This window comes from Ursus maritimus, unplaced genomic scaffold (genome assembly GCF_017311325.1).
Source record: "Ursus maritimus isolate PB19 unplaced genomic scaffold, ASM1731132v1 scaffold_34, whole genome shotgun sequence".
Classification (NCBI taxonomy): domain Eukaryota; kingdom Metazoa; phylum Chordata; class Mammalia; order Carnivora; family Ursidae; genus Ursus; species Ursus maritimus.
Window position 1 is genome coordinate 16820398 of NW_024426008.1, and position 23285 is coordinate 16843682.

The 23285-nt window shown below is 40.4% G+C and overlaps 1 long non-coding RNA gene across 4 annotated transcripts in view; it reads right to left on the reverse strand.

Annotated features, from left to right (window-relative positions):
- LOC103663255 overlaps positions 1–23285 on the reverse strand; it is a 43696-nt gene that overhangs the window by 9687 nt on the left and 10724 nt on the right. For 2 of the 4 annotated variants that reach the window (XR_005831844.1, XR_005831843.1), the window contains exons 3-4: positions 11475–11558; positions 1853–1945 (exon numbers count right to left, since the gene is read on the reverse strand). This is a non-coding gene — a long non-coding RNA (uncharacterized LOC103663255). The remainder of the gene's footprint in view (positions 1–1852; positions 1946–11474; positions 11559–23285) is intronic. The other 2 variants (XR_005831845.1, XR_005831846.1) reach the window with 1 other exon arrangement.

Genomic DNA, 23285 nt, shown 5'->3' on the forward strand with positions numbered 1-23285 from the left:
TTTCCAGCTTGAGGCTACTATAACTAATGTTACCATACCCATTCATCTATACATCTTCTTCTGAATACGTGTATGTGTTCCTGTTGCTATTTGCCGAGGAGCAGGATGGCTGGATCCTAGGGAATGCATATATTCAACATTTGTAGAAAATTCAAAGAAGTTCTATCAGTTTACACTCCAACTTATAGCAATGTATGCCCCGCCCAGCATTCAACAATTTCATTCTTGCATCATCATTAATATTTCTTGTTGTTGGTCTTTTTACTTATAGCCTTTAGGTGGGAATGTACCACTATTTCAGTATATCTTTGTGGTTTCGATTTTCATTTTCCTGATGACAAAGGAGGCCAAATACATTTTGATATGTTTATTGGCCATTTGGATTACTTCAAAGGATCTCATCAAGTACTTTGCCAACGTCTCATTAGACTGTGTGTTGGACCCAATTTATGTGTCCTCACCAATTAACTCAGTCCTTCTAACCTCTACCCTTGAACCCTTAGCTACTTGCTGAACAAATGGCGCAAATGGCCAATGCTGTTGCCTCCTTTCCTACACCACAAGCTGCTTAGGGCTCCCCCAGCATAAGGAGCTGGTCATTAGCATGGTCTTCCTCATGCCCACCATGCTGGAGCTTCAGCACTTCTGACTCCCAAGCCCGACCTACAAGACTATGGAGGGTCTACTTCTCCCACCACCTCCCTGGAGGCTACTTGGAAAGGCCAGGTGACCTAACCTAGAATGTAGAACAGTCAATGCCCTAGTGCAGAGTACTTTGACAATAAGAGATAGGAGCTAGAAGAAAACCAGCATACAAGTTCTTCCCCTTCCCTCCTTGTGTCTTCTGAACTAGGTATCTATGTCCTGTCCCTATGTCTTGTATGGAGACTGAGCAGTCAGCTATGTTTTCTTATCAAGCTCTGGGTAGCTAGGTATGTGCCATTCCCGCTTCCCTACCTCTCTTCCCTGTCTCCCTCACTCTTGCTGCCCTGGACTTTTTATGCTCCAGTAAAGCAGTTTCTCATTAGCTTTCCCTCAAGGATGGTTTTTTAGAGGACCTGGACTATTGATTTGTATTTGTTGATACAAACTCTTAATTGATTATATATATTGCAAGTATCTTCTACTCCTGACTTGCCTTTTAATTCTTATAATGGTTTATCTCTTGAGCATATTTGTTAGCCATAGAGATGACAAATGGTTATTCATTGCATGTCTAATTTCCAGGTATTTGTAAAGTGTTGTTGCATCTGTTTATGGCAGTAAATCTCTTGGTCTCTTTATACGGTGGTAGGTTACTCATCAGAGTAATCAAATTCACTTTTTGAGAAAAATGGCATAATTACAGCTAAATAGAGGCCATTCCCCTCAGTTGGTTTTAATGACAGCGAAAATTCTAGCATAGGCACTTTGGTACCTTCTGCAAGACGTTCACAGTTGGTACTGGTCTCTACATAAAGGGAAGAGGGACTTTTAATTAGTTTTGAAAATGTTGACTTAAAAGTTAAACAGCTTTCTTTACTGCAATATTTGTGCTCTTTAATATGTTAATGTGTACTGGGTATCTCCAGAAGGAGATTACAGTGTGTACAATCTCCGACGTACAGATGTCTGTTAAGTGACATCTTGCAGGAATCATGCTATGAAAGGCATAGATTTGAAAATAGTACTCCAGAATGTGACCTGTATTCCATCTGTAGGCCTAGACATTCTAGTGGAGGAAAAAGGATAATTAATGATTGGCAGGAGCTGTATCTATTTATTATTGATGCTCAGGAGATGGCTTTTCAGGGTTATTGACGTCTCCCCCACGTATCTTGAAACCTGCCAAAACAGTTGAGTTTTTGCTTACCTGCTTCATTAAACCACACTGAGTGAAGCAGATGTGATGAGACTCGGGGATCATGAGAAGAAAAGCTTCACCAGCCGTAAGGAAATTCAGGCTCTGGAATATAAACAAAAATTTTAGAAAAGCTCCTTTCAGATTTTGTTAATATCCAAAGAAACCAGTGTTCAGTGAAGAGACTTCCCCCTTCGCTCCTCCTCGAAGGTGTCATTAAGTTAGTAAAACTTTATTTCAACACCTTTGAAGAGAAAATATTCTAAATGATCACCCTGTCTTCCCAAACTCAGTACACCAAATCCAATTTAGTCCTTCCTGGAAAGTGGCATCATTTTGTGACATTTTGTGCTGAAATCAGCACTGCTCCACGTCCATTAATATATGTTGGCCCTTTACCTCGTCTCTAGGTGGCCCCAGGTTGCTCTGTTTTCTGAAGTTACTTCTTATCTGCCTTTGAGATCCTTGCTTATCCCCCTTCTTCATACCCCTCCCCGTCTGCTTCTAGTCTGCTGGGCCCTTGGAAACCACATTCACACACTGTTGGTGTAGATAGGGAATTAGAGGAGCGCGCCCAGAAGGAACATCTAAGTTGTGCTTCTTTGATTAGAAAGAAGTAACTTCTCAGAAGCTTTCTTAGTTTTTTCTTATTAGGCAAGTATTAAATTAACAAATATTATGGCTTGGGGCTGTGTTATGGATAGTCATGTTTGCCAGAAAAGTAAGGAATCTTTATTTGTACTAATTAATCTTTATTTGTGTTAATTTCAAATAAACAAAAAAAAATATATGACAACTTCAAATTCTGTGCAATTCTGTACCTCAGAGAAAACATTTTCTCCTTTCTATTCCTATGTTCACACAATGAACGCTTAATTAAACAACAGTTAAATGAACTCCTTTATTGCACACCTCTTATATATGAGAACCCCTCTACTTGCAAAGGATACAACCAAAACTATGATGAATTAGATCCTAGTAGTCTAGCCAAGGAAGTGAAATAATACTCTACAGTGAAATTTAACTTAAATCACTTTTTAGTGTTTTATAGTCAGCATTTTGCTTTTTTCACTTTTTAGTGATAAATAAACTCAACAAAATTTCTTTCAGTTTCCCTGTCAAGAAAAAAATACATTGGCTCCTAATTGTGATTCCTTTCTTTTTACCCAGTTCCACTAAAACAAACAAACAAACAAACAAAAAAATCTCAAGAACACTTTAAACAGAGTATTTTAAGGGAAATTAACTTTTTAGGGAGGTGGGTGGAAGCCACCATTCACACTTTAAGAGAATGTTCGTGTAGGGATGCCAACTTGGCATTTCCATACAATGAATCTAATCCCCACAACCAAACTTGTCAGTCATCTCTCTGTGTATTAATGCCCAACTCTCATTTAAATAGCCAGGAAAACTCTGATCTTTGTTTCAAGTGCAAAGCCCTGCTGATGAGCCAACTTTGTTCAGGCCTCCGGCACATTGTTTGTGCTTCATGACCTGGAAAAAAGACCCATTATATCTGAAAATGTTAACGTTTCAACACAGGAAAGGACAGTAAGGTACAAACCAACACGGAGTCATCTTTCCTTTGTACTGGGTTTGGTTTCTGAATTCTTTCCTGGGAAAGAGCTCTGGCTGTAATTTCCCCCCCGGCCATCTACATGGATAACATCTTCACATCCCCCATCCCCTTTGCCTTCTCTTTCACGTTTACAGCAGAGTACATTTTGCTTTGTATCATGGAATCATATGTGTCTGGGGCAACCTTTATGCCAGACTATAAACCAGAGGAAGGAACAGGGCTCTGTTACTCTATTTATGGCACAACTGTGAGTTCTTGCAAAGGGTTCTGTAACTTATTCTAATGAGATCCAAGCCAACAACTTTCTTCTCCCCAAAACATTCTTATGTGCAAGTCAGAGGTCATTCACTCATTCATGTATTCATTCATTCATCAAGGACACATTAGACATCAAGCACTGTGACATTCTTGGGGCTCCCCACCACCTAGCGTGGTGCCTGGGGCAGAGTGTGTCCACAAAAATTGAAACATTGAGTGAATGGCCTGTGTTAGGTCATTGTAGCTTCTCTGGAAGAAGAAAAAAAGCAATTAACATGTTTCTTATTCAAATAATAGATGAAAGATTGGGAGGAAAACCAAAGCGACCCTAACTTGTCTCATTCAGATGCAAAGAATTGTCTCTTGTACAAAATCTGAAATCTGTGTCCCTCTCTTATCTTCCTCCAAATTAAAATACTTGGCCTTCAGAGTAACAAAACCTTAATTGGTTCCCATTCAGTCATCAGCATTTATTAAATAAGTACAATGAGCGTCAAGCACAAAAGGGATGAGCCATCCCAGATCTTGAGTGTGATAAGGTCAAGAATAACCAGGGCTTTGCTGAGTACAGAGTGTGAAGAGATGAGGGACTTGCCTAAACCAGAGTGGCAGTCATGACCGACCTTGCAAGATTATGCTTATTTATTTGCACGTCAGACTTTCTGATCCTGCCTTTGCCATGTATCATTCATTTGCAGGTGTGATGAATTCGGATCCTTATCACATAGCCATGTTGCAGAGAAGCAGGCTTGGTAAAAGGAGAGTTACATAATGTAATTACAGCTGTACGATACTCAGTGGTGACTGTCATGTCTATATGACTGCACCCCAGCCGCCAAAGGACAAGAATGTCAGTGTGTAAAGCTTGCTTTATGTGGCTGCAGGTGTCTGTCAGTATCCTCTTACCCTAATTGTAGCAACAAGCATAATATTTAGTAGATGCATAATGATGATAATGGAATTTATCAGCTGGTTGAAAGTTTACACAACACCTTTATCTATGAGCTCTCGTGTGCCCTTCAATCAGAAGTCATCCTCGGGGGACATTAATCAATTATTAATAATTTGGAAATTAATAACTTGAAAACAAAACTCACCTTCTCTCTATTCTTTTGTGCCATTAAGTCACATCAAAGCTTTAATGCTTTAGGTTGTCCTAGTCTAGTGATGGTTCACAGCTGCATATATTTCTGCTCCTCCCATTGTAAGCGATTTTTTTTGACTGCTTAAATTTTGTAATTGTTTAATGAATTTATTTCTGGATATAAAATAAAATTCCTGACTATATTTTTTCCACAGTGTATTTCAGATTCGATCAAATGGTTTACCACTATAGACATGTGGCTAACCAAAGTCACATTTAGCCTACCTTGCCAAGATAGAAAAGGTGAATGAATATCTTGGTGAGCCATCAGATTAAGGAATGTACCTCCAGAATGTCTGGGCTTCCGTGTTACTTGGCAATACTTGGCACTACCTCATGGGGATTTTTCTCTCCAAGAACTGGCTCTGTATTATTTGGAAATGCTTCAGGGGGCATTAATCTACTGTTCCCTCTGAGTTTAGTGATGAAGGGTGTTTCCCTTGGTTTTAATTTGTGTGATCACAGCCACACCCATAACCACTGTGTAGGTAATTACCCTATGCAATTTCACCTACTTCTTATTTACATTTTGGGTCCCCCCTTCTTTTTTTCCTTTTTTTTCCATACCCCTTTCATTTCAGGCTGTTCCAGTTCCTTCTGGAACAAGGCACTATATAAATAACACTGAAACAAAGCACAGTGTTAAGGCAAACCAATCAGGAATTTCTCTTGAAAGCAAAGGAGCAGGCGGGGGGAGTTGCCCTTTCTATCCCACTGCAAATGTCGTACAACACAGTTTTGAAAGCTCTGTATAAACCTCAAAAACAAGTGTTCAAAGTGACTCTGGCCCAGAAGGAAACTATTGCCCTCATGAAAGTATTGTGACTAGCTGTGTCTGAGGCCAGACACACACTCTTCCTCTAGGCTGACACTGCTCATGTCATTTTCATTCTTATGAGTCTGGACCATCAGCAAGATTTGGGGTAGAATCATACGCCCTGCCCTACCATCAGGGTGTGTAGTAACTGGCTAGGAGAAAAATGGGAAGAGTGTAGGTGTAAAGGTTGGTCCAATTGAACCATCCACTTAAACTGGGAAAAGACCAAAGATTCTTATTAAAAGTTATTTGTGGAGGGGCGCCTGGGTGGTTCAGTCGGTTAACTGTCTGCCTTTGGCTCAGGTCATGATCCCATGGTCCTGGGATCAAGCCCCGCATCAGGCTCCCTGCTCAGTGGGGAGCATCCTTCTTCCTCTGCCCATCCCCCCCAACTCATGTTCTTGCTAGCTCTGGTCTCTCTCTGTCTCTCAAATAAATAAATAAATAAATAAATAATAAATCTTTAAAAAAAGAAATAAAAGATATTTGTGGATACTTCCTAGTTTTGTGCCGTAAGTTATAGAATATGCCTTTTGAGGCGAAGTACTTAATTACTTGATTCTCTTTTAATTTTCATAATGGATTTCTATAATGCTGTGGTCTATTTATTTTTTTTCTGTTATTCCTTATTTGTGTCCTTAAGTTCCAAACTCTGTTACTATTTTTTTCTTTTCTTTTAGCTTTCTTGATCTCTGCAAGAAGTTGCTAAATGATGACCCACACGTGTACCTCATTCACTTGATTTTCTAGAGAGCTATTTCTTGACCTCTAACATGTTTGATTGTATCTAGGCCATTAAAGTTATGATTCCCATAGTTGGAACTTGATTTTTCTGTTTTGATGAATTTATTTTTAAGGGCATTTTCAACCCTGAGATTCTCTAAAATGTCCCTTTTGTCCAAGAAAGGAAAGGATAATGAGACTTTATACAGTGTGTGTCCTTACATCCTTTATGGATACTTTAAAGCAATTATAATGCCACAATAGTATAATTAAGATCAATGTCTTCAAGTATACATTTATCCTGTGTTTGGTTAATTGACCCATTCATTCATTCATTCTTCAAAGATTAAGTGACTTGTCTATGCAAGCATAATGCTAAGAACTATTTCTATGGTAATAAAGCAGAGAGGGTTGCTAACCTGGAGGAGTTTACAGTCTGGTGCAGATAAACACACAGTTAAACAGATGCCAGGAAGTGTAATCATTACTATGGTCTAGGCATCTGTGGGGTGCTTTGGGGCACAAAAGAATGGGTGATCAGGTCTCCCTCAGATATAGGTAAGAAAAAGCTTTATAGATGGCCTCATGATTCAGTTGAGTTTTCAAAACAGCAGATCCCCAAGAGACCAGGGGAGGGGACAAGAACTTTGGTGGTTTGGGTGGAGGGTACAGTATAAAAACCCCAAGGAACATAAACTGATATAAGCTGCTCAGGATCTCAGATGTGGTTTCGTGGCTCAAGTGTGAGGTGTGTCGGGGGAGATGGAGTAAGAAATGAGTAAGGATAGAGACGGAACAGGGCTCAGAATGCTATAAGAAGTTTGGACACAAACCTTTAGACAATGAGGAACTATTTGAAGGGTATGGTCAGATTTGCCCAAGAGACCATGTTTTCATACATAAACTCTAAATGTAGGATTATCTGCAGGAATGGCAAGTCATCTTTTAAGTCTATAACAAAATGTGGTGCAGGTTTGCAATTAAGGATAGTTGTTTGGGGGCACCTCGGTGGCTCAGTCGGTTAAGCGGCTGCCTTCAGCTCAGATCATGATCCCGGAGTCCTGGGATCGAGTCCCACATCGGGCTCCTTGTTGAACAGGGAGTCTGCTTCTCCCTCTGCTCCCCCCGCCCCGGCTCGTGTTCTCTCCCTCTCCCATTCTCTCTCTCTCTCTCTCAAATCAATTAATAAATTAAAAAAAAAAAAAGGATAGTTGTTTGAGTTATCTTAGAAAATGGAAGCTCTTTCCCTCTCTCTACTTTGTCTGCTCTATTACTTTTCCATCCCTGTTCCACAGGTGTCTCTCAGCCTTTTTATAGAGGCTTCCATGCCTTGCTCCTTTCTCTCGGCAAGAAGAGAGATCACCTTCATTCCCAGGAAAGGTTCTCACTTCTAGAGACTCGTTCAGCCCAAATTCTATCCCAGGCTTCTGCTATCCTTTGTCTACTTTCAGATTGGTAGAAGTAGAGAAAAACCAAGAACACCTTTCAAAAACATTTACTTTGAAATGTCCGGTGAGTTGCTGAGTGAGAGTTTAGGTTCCCGCAATGCTAAAATAAAGACTGTTCTAATGGGTCACTTAGTAGGTGGCACCTGTCAGGGATCTCATTCGAGCAGGGCTATCTCCAGAGCTAGCAAAGCTCCAGAAATTGGAGTTAGCGCTTTATTTTATCTTGAACTGTTAATTATCTATGGTTTAATGACAATTGCCCAGACAGCTTGAGCCTTGCTATAATTTATCAGGCTGCCCCTCCTTGCCCTTCACGCGAGATGCTGTTAATGGCCAGTGAGCTGGTGCACAGCAGTACAGAGAATTGTCTTCTAGGTCATCAGCATAATTTAGAAGCCATTGTTTGCTTAATTTTACAAACCATTAGCATACTCTGCTTCTTCTCTTCACTAATTATAATCACTGCCTTCTCCTAGATGGAGACATCTACCTACAGATTTTATCATTTTTTCTAGGAGACTGCCTCTGGGAAAACAATCTCCTCTTCAAAACTTCAGCCTAGACTTTTTCAGACATTTTGGAGCAACTGTCCAAAATAATCAAAGATCTCTACAAGGAATGGTTGGAAAAGCCAGATCTAGTTCCAGCCCTGATACTCACTATCCCTGGTGCACCTTGGTTTTCTCACCTGTCAAAAAGAGGAGTCAGAATGTCTCCTTTGCTCTAAAGGGCTCTGTGGTACGAGGCAATTCTTTCCACGACTCTGTCACATAAAAAACTGTAAACTAGAGAAATTGGTTTTAAAAAGACATAAATCTCTTGGTTGAGGGATTAGTCCCTTGAAATCTCTCTATTGTTATTTGTCAGAGGTAATCTTTTAATTAAAATCTGCCTAACCCAATCCAAGAGTGATATACAATGAACTTTGAGGCTTTTATTAATAAATGTTAAAGTATCTCACTGTACAGTGAGCCTCAGTCATGATTAAACAGCTGTATTTTTTTGTTTCTTTTGTTATTGAAAGTACTCATTGTCTCTACACGTTCAGAAATTGATTACTGCTTTTTTTGTATAATAATTCATACGCATTCACTTTGGAATTCTTTTGTCTTCTAGCATCTGGTTCTTTATTTTCTGTGACTGTAACTCATAAGAGAAATCAAAGATATGGCAGTTATCTGCTTAATATAATCAATATGTGTAGCTGAAGTCGAAAATTCATCCAGACCCTCAATATATTTTGAAGGGTGTCAGCCTTCCAGTGATCAGTTTTGCTAACTACATTTGTAAGATTAAATCACCACTTTCCACTAGACTGTAGAGTCATTCTGTGCACCGAAGGCTTATCTAATACTTGTGCTATCTCTAGTCAAATTTGCTCTCTCTTCCAGATGTGTTCCTTTACGCAATTACCCCTTAAGTATTGGGGGTGTTTTGAGGGTTAGTCGGTAGTCTGTGTCTTTTTGTAAATTATCAATATCATTTCATTTTTGAGGTCCTTCTATACCTGTACAATCTATTCTCAATGCTATTTCCCTCAAAATGGCTTGTAGCACAGGAAATTCCTTGAAAACGGTGTTTTAAAATATACGACAAAGTAGAAAATTGTCTAAAGGAATTTTCTTCACTTATAAATACTGGGAATTTTCTGTAATCCATTCATCTTATCATAAATATTGGGAGTTGTCACAGGTCACCTTTAATTGATCTGTTTGTTGTATTAGGTAATTCTAATGAAAATATCAGATGGGAAGGAAAAGAAAGGATTCCATCCAGTTATTAGTTACATAGTTTCATTTCACATAGCTTGGGCCAGTTAAAATGCTCCTGTAGATTTTCAGTGACGTAAGCTATTTTGTAGATAGATGTGCCTCATTGGAATGGGACGGGTAGTCCTGCCCAGTTGCAGGAAATTTTAAGGATTTAAAAAATCTTCTGAAAAGTTAGTATGCATGAAAAATAAGAACAAAATTTAGGGTGGTGCGCACTTGAGAATTCTGTAAAGAACATGAAATGCAGCAGCGTCTGAGCACACATCTATGTGTGTTTGGACTGGGATACAGAATGGTCATACCACTGCTAATGTTTATATCGTACTTGACACTCTGCCAAGTGCTTTCATGGACAAGATCTCATCGGATGTTCAGTACACCCGATAAATCGTGACCCTTGTCATCTCCGCGGGTTTTCAATAGAGGCTCTGAAGAGATAAGGATCTTCCCAGGTCCTCGCCCCAGGCCCCAGTAAAGCCAGCACTCAAACTGGCTGTTGTCCAACTTTTAAACCTGTGCTCTTTTTCTCACATCAGATTTACAGACCTAGCAGCAGTGTCCAAGTACTTCAGTAGGTCCTGTTAGAATCAGCGTGCACTAAAATGTAAGCTTCTTAGAGACACAGGCCCTCAAGAAGGTCTGTTGTAAGAAGTGGTATTGTCATGATACTACTAACGTTTATGTAGCAAACTGTCAAGTGTTACATAATTGTTAATAATACTGTGACAATTTCTTGTGACAGCCCAAACAGAGATCTGGGCCCTGGAGACACCCAGTGCCTTATTTTCTATTCTTGACAGAATTTGCAAGTGCACATAACCTTGTATTTTATTCTCATCTTCAAAACTCTTGATCAGCACTGTACAACTAGGTGCCTAAAACAGTGCCTGGGACATGGTAGGTGCTCAAGGAACATTCGTTGATAGAAAGTGATGAGAGTAACCCTGGTCTTTGTACCAAAGGCTAGACCTTGATAAATACAGAGATATAAACAGTGAATATGCCAAACCAGGGTAAAGCAGTCCCAGAAAGCCCGTGTGATGTCACATGGTCCCTCTCACCCAGGTATCCATTCACCCCGTAACCCCAGGCAAATCTTGGCTGGGTCCTAAATTTGGCTCTCTGTGCTCCTAGACAGCAGAGCCATTGGACAGCTCCACTGAAAATGCACCTTTTTCTTGGCTTATGTAACAGTCCCCAAAGTGTTTTCACAGACATTGCATTTGAACTTCAGAACAGCTCTGAAAGGAAAAATCCCAGGTCCTTGCACCTTCCTAGGCACGTCGATCTCTAAAGTTCTTTGCCATTCTGGTGCTGTGATATTCTTTCCTTGCTTGTAAGTTAGGCGCATGAATATATCTGTAAGGAAAATACTTCGCAACTTTTAAGCAAAGCAAAGCAGATTTTTCCTCTAGTAATTGTCTGCATATCTTTTTATTTTGGTCTTAGATCGTATTCCTGGTTGTTTATGATGAAAGGACACAGAACCCAGATCCTCCACGTGTGTGTGTGTGTGTGTGTGTGTGTGTGTGTGTGTGAGTTCTCTGGCTACACGTCATAACTAGATGACTGTGTACGTGCAAACACAGACATGTGTCTTCTGCATTTGTACATGATGCCATATAAGAAAACTTGCATCTTGTAGCTCAACAAGAAGCACGTTAAAAAAAAAAAAAACTTGTTGGTGTTGAAATTTGGTGAGATGACTTTAGACACCTTTTCATCCTATCTACTGTACGTGCTCTCCTCTAACCGTTCAAACAAGATTTTCAAGTTCCTGGATATCCATGACCCAATTTGCCTTCCGGTATAGTATGATTTCCCATATGTGGAGTAATGCCTTAAGCATATTATAACTTCTGCTATTTTCCGGTCGAAAAAAATTGTGCTTACCTCGTCATATTTTCCCACTTCTTTAAAAATAACTGAGAGGCTTAAAATGCTTTGCATAAGGACTTCTTTGGTGTCCCAGGCTTTCTTTGGGAGAAAAGAGAAAGAATCCTTTGATGTAAATCTTTTTTGATGTAATCCTTTTCTAATATTAATCTTATTCACTCTGTGTCGATCTTTAATTACCATTAGCCCTTTAATCTGACCACGTGTGGGATTTGGGGTGGGGGGTACTTTGCTACCACAGTAACATGACTCTAGGTGCATACATTTCAGTTTTCCTTTTCCAAAAAATAAGACTGCAGAGCCCTAACCATTCCAGGTCTAAGAGGTACACTTTTTTTTTTTTTTAAGATTTTACTTATTTGACAGAGAAAGAGAGGCAGTCAGCGAAGGAGGGAAAACAAGCAGGGGGAGTGGGAGAGGAAGAAGCAGGCTCCCAGTGGAGGAGCCTGATGTGGGGCTCAATCCCAGAACGCTGGGATCACACCTGAGCCGAAGGCAGACACTTAACGGCTAAGCCACCCAGGCGCCCCTAAGAGGTACATTTTTAATCCCAAAGTTATCAAGCTACAACTAAAAAGTTGATGGTCACCATGGGGCTTCATGATATTTATATTATGCTGTTATTTGTATTAGTAGTCATCTCTTTATAACTTGTGTCTTTATGGTACAAGCATGAGGGAAAGAGTTTCTTGTACAGTACCCACTCACATTATGTATTCATCTGAGCCTAGCAAAAGCCCTATGAAGCAAACAGGGCTTCCCTTTTATGCATGAGAAAATTGGGGCTCGGAGTAGTCTAGTTTCTGCCCAAGGTTCCTTGTGATGAAGCCAGCTCTCTGACCCCAGCCCTGAGCACTGTCCATGTGATCTCACCAAGCAAATCTGTGCATCATGTGGGCCTTCCAATTTGGAGGACTTATGGGGAGTAGTTTTGTGAGCAAATGCGTTATTGCTGTCTCAGACAGCACCTGCACTTAGATATTATAATAGCCATCCAGTGTGGGAGACCGTGCTCTGGGGAAAGAGATTTCAGTGTTGCTTCTTCTGCAGAACAGTCTGTGGAGGGATGGTGCTTTGTGCTTGTTTAAAATGCCATCTCATGGGGGTGCCCAGGTGGCTCAGTCTGAAAAGCATGTGCCTTCAGCTCAAATCATGATCCCAGGGTCCTGAGATCAAGCCCCACAGCTGGCTCCCCCCTCAACGGAGAGTCTGCTTCTACCTCTGCCCCTCCCCCTGCTCATGTGCTTTCTCTCTCTCTCTCTCTCTCTCAAATAAATAAATCTTTTTTAAAAAATAAAATGCCACCCATGTTGCAGCATGTTTACAATATCATAAGTAGTTATAGCAGCTGGCATGTTTTGTCACTTTTATTTAAAGGCATATTTGGTCCTGTCATTAAGGGACGTGCCCAGACATATGCAGGTAAGTAACAAACACAACAAGGAACCTGTAGTATTTTTTTTATTGTTCAAGTTATTTCCTTTTCCGCATGTGGCATATGTATGATTAAAATAATAATTACCAGTATTAACTACTTACATCTCATATTGATTAAGAATTAGAATAGCCTCTTTAACTGAAAACCCTTAAACTGCATTCAAGTATAGTTTCCCTTATAACTGGTTTTAGCCATCCTTGAACATGATAGTTTTTCATAAATGCTTGCACATTGGCTAATTTGTTAATCCTCCTTTTCTCTTTCTTTTCTTTCTTTCTTTCTTTCTTTCTTTCTTTCTTTCTTTCTTTCTTTCTTTCTTTCTTTCTTTCTTTCTTAAGGTCAGACAGGCAGGTATAAAGCTTGACTCCAAAGTAGAAAGAACAATGTATTAATTTGAGACTTTTTTTAATTCCGAAAGCATGAAAAAACTGAAGTAACAAAAATTGAATCGAACCACAGTATTTCTTTCAAGATAATTATTTAAAAAATAAAAAGTGGTACAACGTCAGTAAGTCAGGTAAAAGTACTCCCCAGAATATAATAAAATTCCAGAAATTGACTTTATTTTTAATCATAAAACTCAGGGTCTGACCCCATCAACGTAAAGGAAGAAAGTGTTGATCTAGAAGAATTATCCTATTTCTAGATATTCCTAGCAATTTACAGATGCCTACTTTCATGTTCTTACTGTAATAGGGGCTTCTTACTCTGAAAAACATTGAATATTGTTGACTCATTCCACTTTTGGTAATGTACACTACCCAATTGACTAAAAAAGGAAATCCTCTATGCCCACGAAGAGTTAATTTCTAAATATAGTTTTTCAAAACTTTTTTTTTTTAACGATCTCTGTGTTTTATGCCAGAGGCTTTCCTCAGGTCCCAGAAACATTGGTTATTATTATATCTTAAAATGAGGCACTAAATTGCAAACTGGGAATTCTTTGTCCTGAGATGGGACTTACTGCCTGGTGACCTGTTCATTGAGGTCCCCAGATTTTGTTGGGATAGCTCCAAAGCCCAGACCATTAGGTCCTTGTTTGGTGCTCTTTAGTATTTCCAAAGAAAAGTCCTCCAGTGTCATACCTGAAGATGTGTGCAGAGTGCGGTAGGTGCGGACAGGGGGTCGTGGGGAAGGCATTCAACCACATTGCTCATGTTCTAGCAGCTGAGAGAGGCAAGGAACCTGGGGGCTCTCAGTGGCCCTTCTATAGACTTTCACTTGATCTTTTTGTTTCCAGTCTCGTCCCTTGTGCCTTCTTTCAGCTGTGCCTCAGAACCCAGTCCTCTGAGGTTCAACTTTTTCAAAAGAATGAACTTCCGGCTTCCTACCTGGGTAAAAAAGGGTCATTTTCTTGGCTATGTGAAATGGAGGAGGAAATTTGGCTGCTTGTCTTAAAGACTCTAAACCAATTGTTCCTATGGGTTTGACCCTACAACTAACCACTCTTCAGCCTTCAAAAATACCTGGTGCCTCTATCCCTGAGCCTGTCTGAGATTCAGCGAAGTGAAACATCCTGTTTCTTGTTGGCTAACGCCATGCTTTCCCATCACTTATCTTGGAACAATCCCAGTCAGGGCTACCACTCATCCACTTTTTAAGCTTTCAAAATGTTGTTGGCATCCGTCATGAATTGTCACCTCCTTCTCCATGCTCTTATCTTTGGAGGATATGCCTTTGTTTTGCTTTGTTTTTATTGTTCCTTAACTGTCATTTTAGGAGAAAATTTGAGAAGATCCAGGAAAAGTGCACACATTCAATCCCCCATGTTTGATCAGAAGCGCTATGAATGAGCGCTGTAAAATGTACATTATCACCTATTCCGAATGTACATCATCACCTCCCATTCCAAAATGTATATCATCACCTCTTCACGTAGACAAAGGTCAGCCTGAAGGGAGCCATGCCTCCTTGCTATTCTCTACGTCCTGGAGTCAAGTCAGTGTCTCTACTGAGCCAAAGTAGCCAGATGGAAATGGTTAGGGAATGATCACTGGCTCAGGAGGAGGATATGTACAGCCACACCTCCCACTTATCACAGACATTTTTAAAAATGGTATGGATTATACATTAACAATGGAGATAAGACAGTAGACAAAGTTGAAAGCAAGATATGTGTCTGTCAGTGGCAAAATAAATTCAAAACCAAAATCCCCTAACAAATAAAAAGATAAACTTTTGAGAAAAGTCTTGGAGTATATATACTATTGGATCAACTATTTCCAATTTTATCTTTATTATCCAGAAAATGTTGTATCCAAGATTGGACAAACCACACACACACACACACACACACACACCCCAAAGCAAAAAATATTCTTAATTCCTATTAACCCAATAAAAAATCTTAAAGAGTGAATACATTGTCTTAAAGATTCAAATTTTCAGGCAAGTACTGTGTGTTAGGTGGTTACAACAGTTGATAGTAAAGACTGAAGCTAAGCTTCCTTCGGACATAGAAAGCCTCATCATTATAGTGACTTCGGGATAGCCAAATCTAGTTAATACGCCTTCTTGGTTCTATGGAGCATACTATAATCTGTGCCAAATGCAATTAAAGAATGGTTCAAATGGCAATCTGTGGAGCTTTGAAGATATCCGTGGGAAATAGGCTGCCTGACTGTTCATTACTGTTGTAATAGATTAGAAGTGACATTGGTTTAAAAAAAAAAAAAAAGCAACTCATCATTCTGGTCCAGTTGACCAATTAGGGCATTCACACTTGTCATACTGCAGTTGCACAATTGTTGACATTATTGTTCATCGGATGATGGTTATGGGAAAGATACATGGTGTTTGATAGACACTTGTAATATCTCTGCCTCAGTCCAAGTTTAAGTCTTCATGCACATGTGAGTCTAAATACGTGTATTGAGGCACATAGGTAAAATGGACCAAACCAGCATCGGGTGATAACAAATCAGTGGGTTGATAACTTAAAAAGGGGACGTTGGAAAACAAGGTAACCAGACAGCAAGAAAAGTCAAGATTTGTATGAGCTGCCTCACTCCCCTGTGACATACATGAGAAGACTCATAACTATAGGAATTGGACACTTATTCCCTGACAGAGTTTTTCCTTGTCATTCCAGATATCAAGGGAAACTCTCTTCTATAATAATTTGTCAAAAGAAGGCATTTATATTGACATAAATTTTTATCATAGCTTCAAATTATACCTATTAGGTTTGCATCATATATCCATTCGAGAATGCTCTTTAAAAATGGAACAGGAAGCATTTTTTATACTTAGGATCCTTATATTGTTTCCCACTGTTTTATTAGCACTTCAGATGAGGAACAATATAGTCAGGGATTGTTTTGTCAGTGAACAATTAGCTCTTCAAAGATCTTTCCAGAACGTAAATCATCTTCCATTTTCCTTTTGTAACTTCAACACCGAAGTTAGGAAGAAGACTATATGTAGATGTGCCACAATTTGGACTTAATAAGACCTGGACCAACCTAAACTAAATCACCTGAATTCCTGTTCTCAGCCCTCTTTCTTTTCTAAGCAGGAGCCCAACCAGCTAGACTCCGGTGAAGTGTTTAAAGAAATCCAAATGGCATAGGACTTAGGCTGTCTATACTGGTAAACTCTAGGCAGAATTACAGATTTCCATGAGGAAGGAAGGTCCTCTTAACCTTTGTTTTGGTTTTATTTCCTATAGATTATCAGTTATAAATGTTGACACCTTATAAATGAAAACAAAACTCTCAAAGGACCTCTCCCACCACCATCATTTCTTCCTCAGTAGTCCCCGCCCCGCGGGGACTGGTCTTCCTCTCCCTCTGAATTCCAGGTAGTTAAGGTGGTAGAAATAAGCACGTTAGACCTGAGGCTGAGCCTGGGTGGTGGGTGTGGACCGGATGCATTTGTTATGCAACAGCAAGAAAGGGCACGGGCAATGGGGGGGAAAAAATGTAGACAAGTTAATTGCTGTGAATTACTGCAATTGTTAAGCCAATAATAGAGTAATTCCTAAAACCTAGGACTCCTTGGGAGTTCTCTTTGTAACAATTCCACCAAAGGTGCTAACACAGCACCTACCTGAATTAGTGCTTTTCAAAGATGACTTGAGGTATAATTTATATCTATTAAAGGAAAGGAGAAATACTAAAGTGAACATGACTTATGGGCTGGTTTGGGGGGGGTGTAGTTTTACTTAATAGAAGCTGCTTATGAGTAGTTTGGTCACTTGTTCTTACTGGTTTTAACATAACTAGTTAAGGACTTAATGCCACTTAACTGTTCTGTTATGTCGATGGCTAATACCCTGGCTCTAAGCATAATGTTACAGGTCTATAGTACACACATTTAATTTTATTTCCATTATTTCTGGTGAGTCAGTTGTAATATATGGATTTTAAAAAATGTTTACTTTCTGTAATGGGCCTTATATGTCACATTTTTATTTATTCGCACAGATACTATTAAGAGCCAACTTGGGCTTTCCCTATGCTAAGTGTTAGTGACCTGGACAGAAATAAGGTCTGGTCTTTGCAATCCAAGGGAAAGAGATGGGAAAAACTTTGGTTGCAGGACAAGTTTGAGTAAGTTCTGTGTTAGAGGTGCAAGTGAACGTGTGGTACACAAGGAGGGAGTTGAAATAATTAGGAAAAATCAAGAAAAACTTTGGAGAAGATGAATTTTTAGCTAACCTTTGAAGGAGTCAGGTTTTCCTGGGAAAGCAAACAGAAAAGAATACTCAAGGCCTGAGAAAAAGGAGAAGCAAATGTACAGAGATGTGAATGGCCTAGTTTGGTGAAGAGTGAGGGTCATCGAGGAGTTTAACGGTAGACAAGGCTGGAAATGTGGTTTGGAGTTAAGTCACACAGGTCTTGAACGCCATGGTAAGACATCTGTACAACAGCGAGACCAGCCCATTCTTTCCTAAGTTTAAGAACTGTGGTTTTCAACCAAGGTCAATTTTGCCCCAAAGGGACATTTTGTGATGACTGGAGACAGTTGTGGTTGTTGTAACCGGGGTTGGGGATGCTACTGGTTTCTAGTGGACAGAGGCCATGGATGTTGCTAAACCCCTACAAGGACAGGACAGTACCCCACAACAAAGAATTATTCAGCCTCTGATGCCAGTCGTACCGGGATTGAGAAATTCTGGTTTCAGAAGATATTTCTATGGTACCAGGGAGGATGGAAGAGGGAGAAGGGGCTGCGGGCAGAGAGGCTTGCAAGACAATTCCAGTCACGGTGTTGGAGCGGGATGACAAGACTATAGTCAAGCAGCAGCAGGGGGCTGGCGCATTGTAAAGAATCCTAAGTAGCCAACTTTCAGAAACTCAGACCCCAATCAGTGATGGAGAGCAAACATCAGCAGTTTATCTCAGAGAGTCCTTCCCAGAATCGCCTGTGGTTGTTATTTAAAAACCGAGAGGCTGGAGACCCCACCTCACTGACAGATGCAGAATCCGTGAGCCAGGGACCAGCATGCACGTTTTTCACAAGCTCCTGGGGTAATTTTTCAGCAGGAGATCCCCCTCAAATCCTTGATTCCTAAACTTGTTCTCTAACACGTCAAAGATGCTTATGATTGTCCTGATTTTTTTTTAATCACTCAACTTAGAATATATGTCCCCCAGCTTGTGAAGTAGGGACATAAAGCAAACACAGGGAAGGTGTTGCAAAAACAAAGGTATAGCTGTGTCTTCTGTATACAGGAGCTGTTTGGGGGTATTTGTGTAAATGTCACATCTCTCCTGAATTAAGGCACACCTTCGCCACATTTCACATGCACACTTTGTCCCATGCTGGGGCCATCGCTAGTCCTGCCCCTCACATGCGTGGTCAGCACATTCTCCGATGAATGGTTGATTCAGTTCTGCATGCTCTCCCCGGGTCACCGCATCCCAGAGAGAAATTAGACATTTGTCTTGTAGACTTCTGGGCTCTCCTGTACTTTTCTACCAAGAACATATGCCAACATGTTACCAGGGTTCTGTCTGAGTGGGAGTCGGGATTAGAGGTAATAGGTATTTTCTTCTTCTTGTATAAGTATTTTCCCGAAGGCCCTCACTGAATCAGCACAGCTTTTGTAATACAGAAAGAACATACAAAACGAGTTGTCAGAAAGCAATTTGATGAGTTTGCATTTGGGCACGGTCCCTGCAAGAGATCACCGTAAACCACCCGAATACAGAAAGACACCCCAGGAAGCCCTTTATTGTCAACAATGGCAAAGGATGGAGCCCAAAGGGGATAGATTTCACTATAAATATCTGTCCCTATATTTCTTGAGATCCCTAAACTATGTTTTCCACTACAGTCCAGAAAGAAACTGCCCAGATGTTCAAAGTCGGGTTCCTTTAGATGAGTCTCATTAAGTGAAAAGTTGGGACAGCCAAGACCCATGGGTGTCAGAGTGAACACTACAATTCCAAATGCAGAATAACAACTCGGATCCTGGCCCTGGTACACACAGAATGTATCAGCGTTTTTGTATTTGTCCTTCAAATTAGCCCCTTTCCAGAGAGGAAAATGCCCTCATCTTAGAAGCCAGCCAACTCTGCCTTCCACACGGAGGGGGGAGTGTGATGTGTCTGGGTCAGAATCGTTGGCTTGAATCCTGGCTTTGCTAGTTGCTAGTGGTGTGACCTTGAGCAAGTCATACCCACTCTCCAAATGTCAGTTTCTTCCACCCTGGGGCTCCGGTAGACCAAATATGCTGCGCTTGAGAGCTAGATCTGTGACCTCTGAAGAATTAAGGGTGTTTTTGGTGTCTTTTGGCTTATTTGATTTTACTGGTATCTTTCCTAGCTGCACACGTAAGAATACACTTAAGTCACTTCAGGAGAGAGGAAATTATTGTGAGCTTAGAAACTGACTGGAGTTGAAATGGGAAAAAAAAGATCAAGGAGCAGGACTTTGCCCTGCATCTTTCTGTCTTCCATAGGCTACCTGCTTTCTCTCTCAGACACAGCATCTCTGCTTCTAACTCCTTAGGTCCTATAGAGGACTCTGAGGATGCCTGTGTTCCCCTCCTCCAGTTTCTAAGGCACAGGGGCTGTTGCCTGTTTGGAACTTTCTCTCCCTCAAGACTTCCTTTCATTAGTTCCCCATGGTTCCTGGCTCATTTTTTCCAAGTTTCTACGTTTGAATTTCCAAGAAAAGGAATGCAAGTGACCGGCTTCTCTTGGGCTAATGCGAAAGTCAAAGGTCGTGGCCCACCTATCAGTTTTTTGCTGTGCAGTCAGGAACCATCACTGGTCCCCTGGTCTGTTTTGCTCTGACCATTGCGGCTGGGCGAGGAGGTAGGATCATAATAAAAATGGCCACATGTGGATAGAAAGGCGCTGACTGAGAGTTCTAGGAATTATACTGGTATAAATACTCAACTCTAACTCCTGGCTTTAGCACTCTTACATATGTATCCTTTTGGAGTTTGCTACCGTTCTATGTTGTTCTGTGGTCTAGGAAACATACATGTCTAGGGCTGTTGCCTTGGGAAATGGGTCCACAGCCTAAAAGGTATGCAGTCTGGAAAAAAGTTACTACTCCTTCACATGAAAGACCAGAACCAGGTTTCATTCTCCTTTGCTCTTTATGCTATCATAATGTCTCAGCGGATCGTTTCCATGACCTGCAGCAAAGCATCCTTGCTAAGTCACTTGGTGGAATCTTTAAGGGAGAACTTTATAATAATTCAGTGTGGAGCTCATGTGATCTAGAGAATGTATTGGGAGACAGGGAAGTGGGATTGAGTTTAAAATTACTTTTAAGGACAGTGATATCTCCCAGAATACTCAGCATTGCTTGCCGAGTTTGAGGTTTTGGCCGTCACTCTGAAAAGGTGAACTACCTAAAAAGCCAATGGAGAAAAAATCCAGCATCAGTCCCCGAGGCCTGAGTCTCCACACCTGCAGTCTTGCTGATGTTCTAATATTCAGGGATAGAAGGGGGGAAAAAAGGAAAAAAAGATTGACTTTAGGAATTCATTTCCAGCCATTTCAAACAGCTTTGGCATTTCCTGTTAAGAAATGTTATTTATGTCAGCTCCCCCAGTGTAGCAGTTTTCACTGTCTGGTTTGTGACCCCGTTAGAATATGGTAGCCCCAGCAATCCAGCGCAATACGGACTCTTTCTCTTCATGCATGCCACCAAATCAGCTGAAGTCAGGCTGCGTCATGTTAACACACTAAGTTAATTTGTTTAACCAGCTGACTCAGACTAAATGCTCTGTATGGCCAAGAATCTATCAGATAATAAATCATCATTTCACTCATTGATAGAATCTCTTCCTCTGTTGACTCAGTCTTTTGGCTAAAACAGCAACTTGATACCCCCTCTAAGGCTAACTTCCTGGAATTTGAAAGTTTGGTGGTAATGTTATTTGCAAGCATACTTTGTAATTATTTAAAACAATTCCTTAGTTTGGTGGGCAGACTGAGTGTCACAACAGTCAGATTCTGTAGTCACTGCTAAGGAACTGGAGGAGAGACCTGGCCTCTGCCCTCAAGGGACTTCCAATCTGGACAAGGGGATGAACGAAAAATTTTAGGAAACAGTAGAAAAGTTATGACTGAGGTAGAAGACAGCCTGCTCTGAATATTTGCGTTCATTTCATGTGACTATGTCTATAATTGCTCTTGAAGTGAAGTAATTTACAGGTGCTAGGTTGGGTGTCGCCTGAGAGACATGCACAGAACTCTAAAGGCCGGGCTCCAATAGAAATTGCAGAAATGCAGAAATGACCCAAAACACCATTGTGATGTCGCCTTTTATTAGCCCACTGAGGAGATGTAATTATTCTGCTAAGTCTTTGTTTGCTATTTGAGAGCAACAAATTAAACCCCACTAATCTACCTTGCTGGATGGTACTTATCAAACCTAAGAGGCTTCAATTATCAACAGCTTAATAAAGTTACTAATCTGCATTAAATGAAATCCTTTGCAAAATCACATTGAAACAATGCTTAAGTCATAATCAGCCTGCCTGGTGTCTACAGCCTGCTGTGGCTGAGCCCCAGAATGCACTGTGTAATCAAATTCCATGTTACTTAAACTCAGAAAAATTCCCAATGGGGTTGTGTGTGTGTGTGCTTCTTTAAGTCACGTTAATTTATAGAGTACCTTTTTAATCCAAAGAAAATTGACATTTAGGTATAAGACAAATAAGAATGTCATTTAAAACTGCTTCAATTCAGCCACCTGTTATACAAAGGAAGTTTAACAGAATGTTTTATTTTGCATACAGCAAGCTAGCACTGTAGCTAACAAGTCTTCATATGATACTCAGAGAATCCAGAGCTGTCATCGTGTTATCAATCCAGACGACAGGCCTTGGGAGGTAGTAAGAGATAGGCAGTATGCTTTAGGTTTGCAAAGGAAGAAACAGAGGCAATGGAGTGCTTTGTCCTCAGTCATAATCAGAAACACAAGCAGGCTATCATTGCATCTCTCTCTCTCTCTCTTTTCTAAGCAGTCCAGGTAAGAGGATTGTAAGAGCAGAATCTCTGAGTGGTTTAGCATTCACTCTTCTCCAAAGTACTTGTATTGATGTCTGGCACAAAAGCTCAATTTGGTAGTAACAGTGTCTTGGGGAACTCATCAGTTAAGTCTGGAATGTTAAGTAATGGGCAGAGCAGTACAGATGTGGGTAGGATTTGTGCATCTAAGAAGCCCTAGCATTAAACTGAACAAAGCACTTCAAGATTTTTGTCCTCAATCTTATAGACTAATTTATCATTTAAACCTGTCCAGGGCACAAAGAACTCCACACATAGGGAAATACCAGCTCACATCCAGCCATTTAGGATTCTCTTGGAGCAATGTCATTTTTTAAACAAAGAAAATGCAGAACTTTCTACTTGGCTAGAACAGAAGCTAGCAAGGACCCTCATTTAAAGGCTACCTAAGAAATAAAAGTCCTGATCTCTGTTATTTTGAATGACACAGACTAAAATTATTTTTCGGATTGTCTACCATCAGCCTCTATTTTCTTTTTCTTTTTTTTTTTTTAAAGATTTTATTTATTTATTCGATAGAGATAGAGACAGCCAGTGAGAGAGGGAACACAAGCAGGGGGAGTGGGAGAGGAAGAAGCAGGCTCATAGCGGAGGAGCCTGATGTGGGGCTCGATCCCAGAACACCAGGATCACACCCTGAGCCGAAGGCAGACGCTTAACCGCGGTGCCACCCAGGCGCCCCAGCCTCTATTTTCTAAGACTTGAAAATTTTGAGCAAAGGAGTGATATAACATGATCTAAATTAAGTGGGAAAACATAATCGATGGGCAATTACACTACTTAACAAACAGCTAAATTTAAATGATGACATCTACTGACACTAAGAAAAGACTTTGTGTACCTTCAAAATAACATGGCAATCAAAAGCCTCCCTGAGATTTTCTCCTT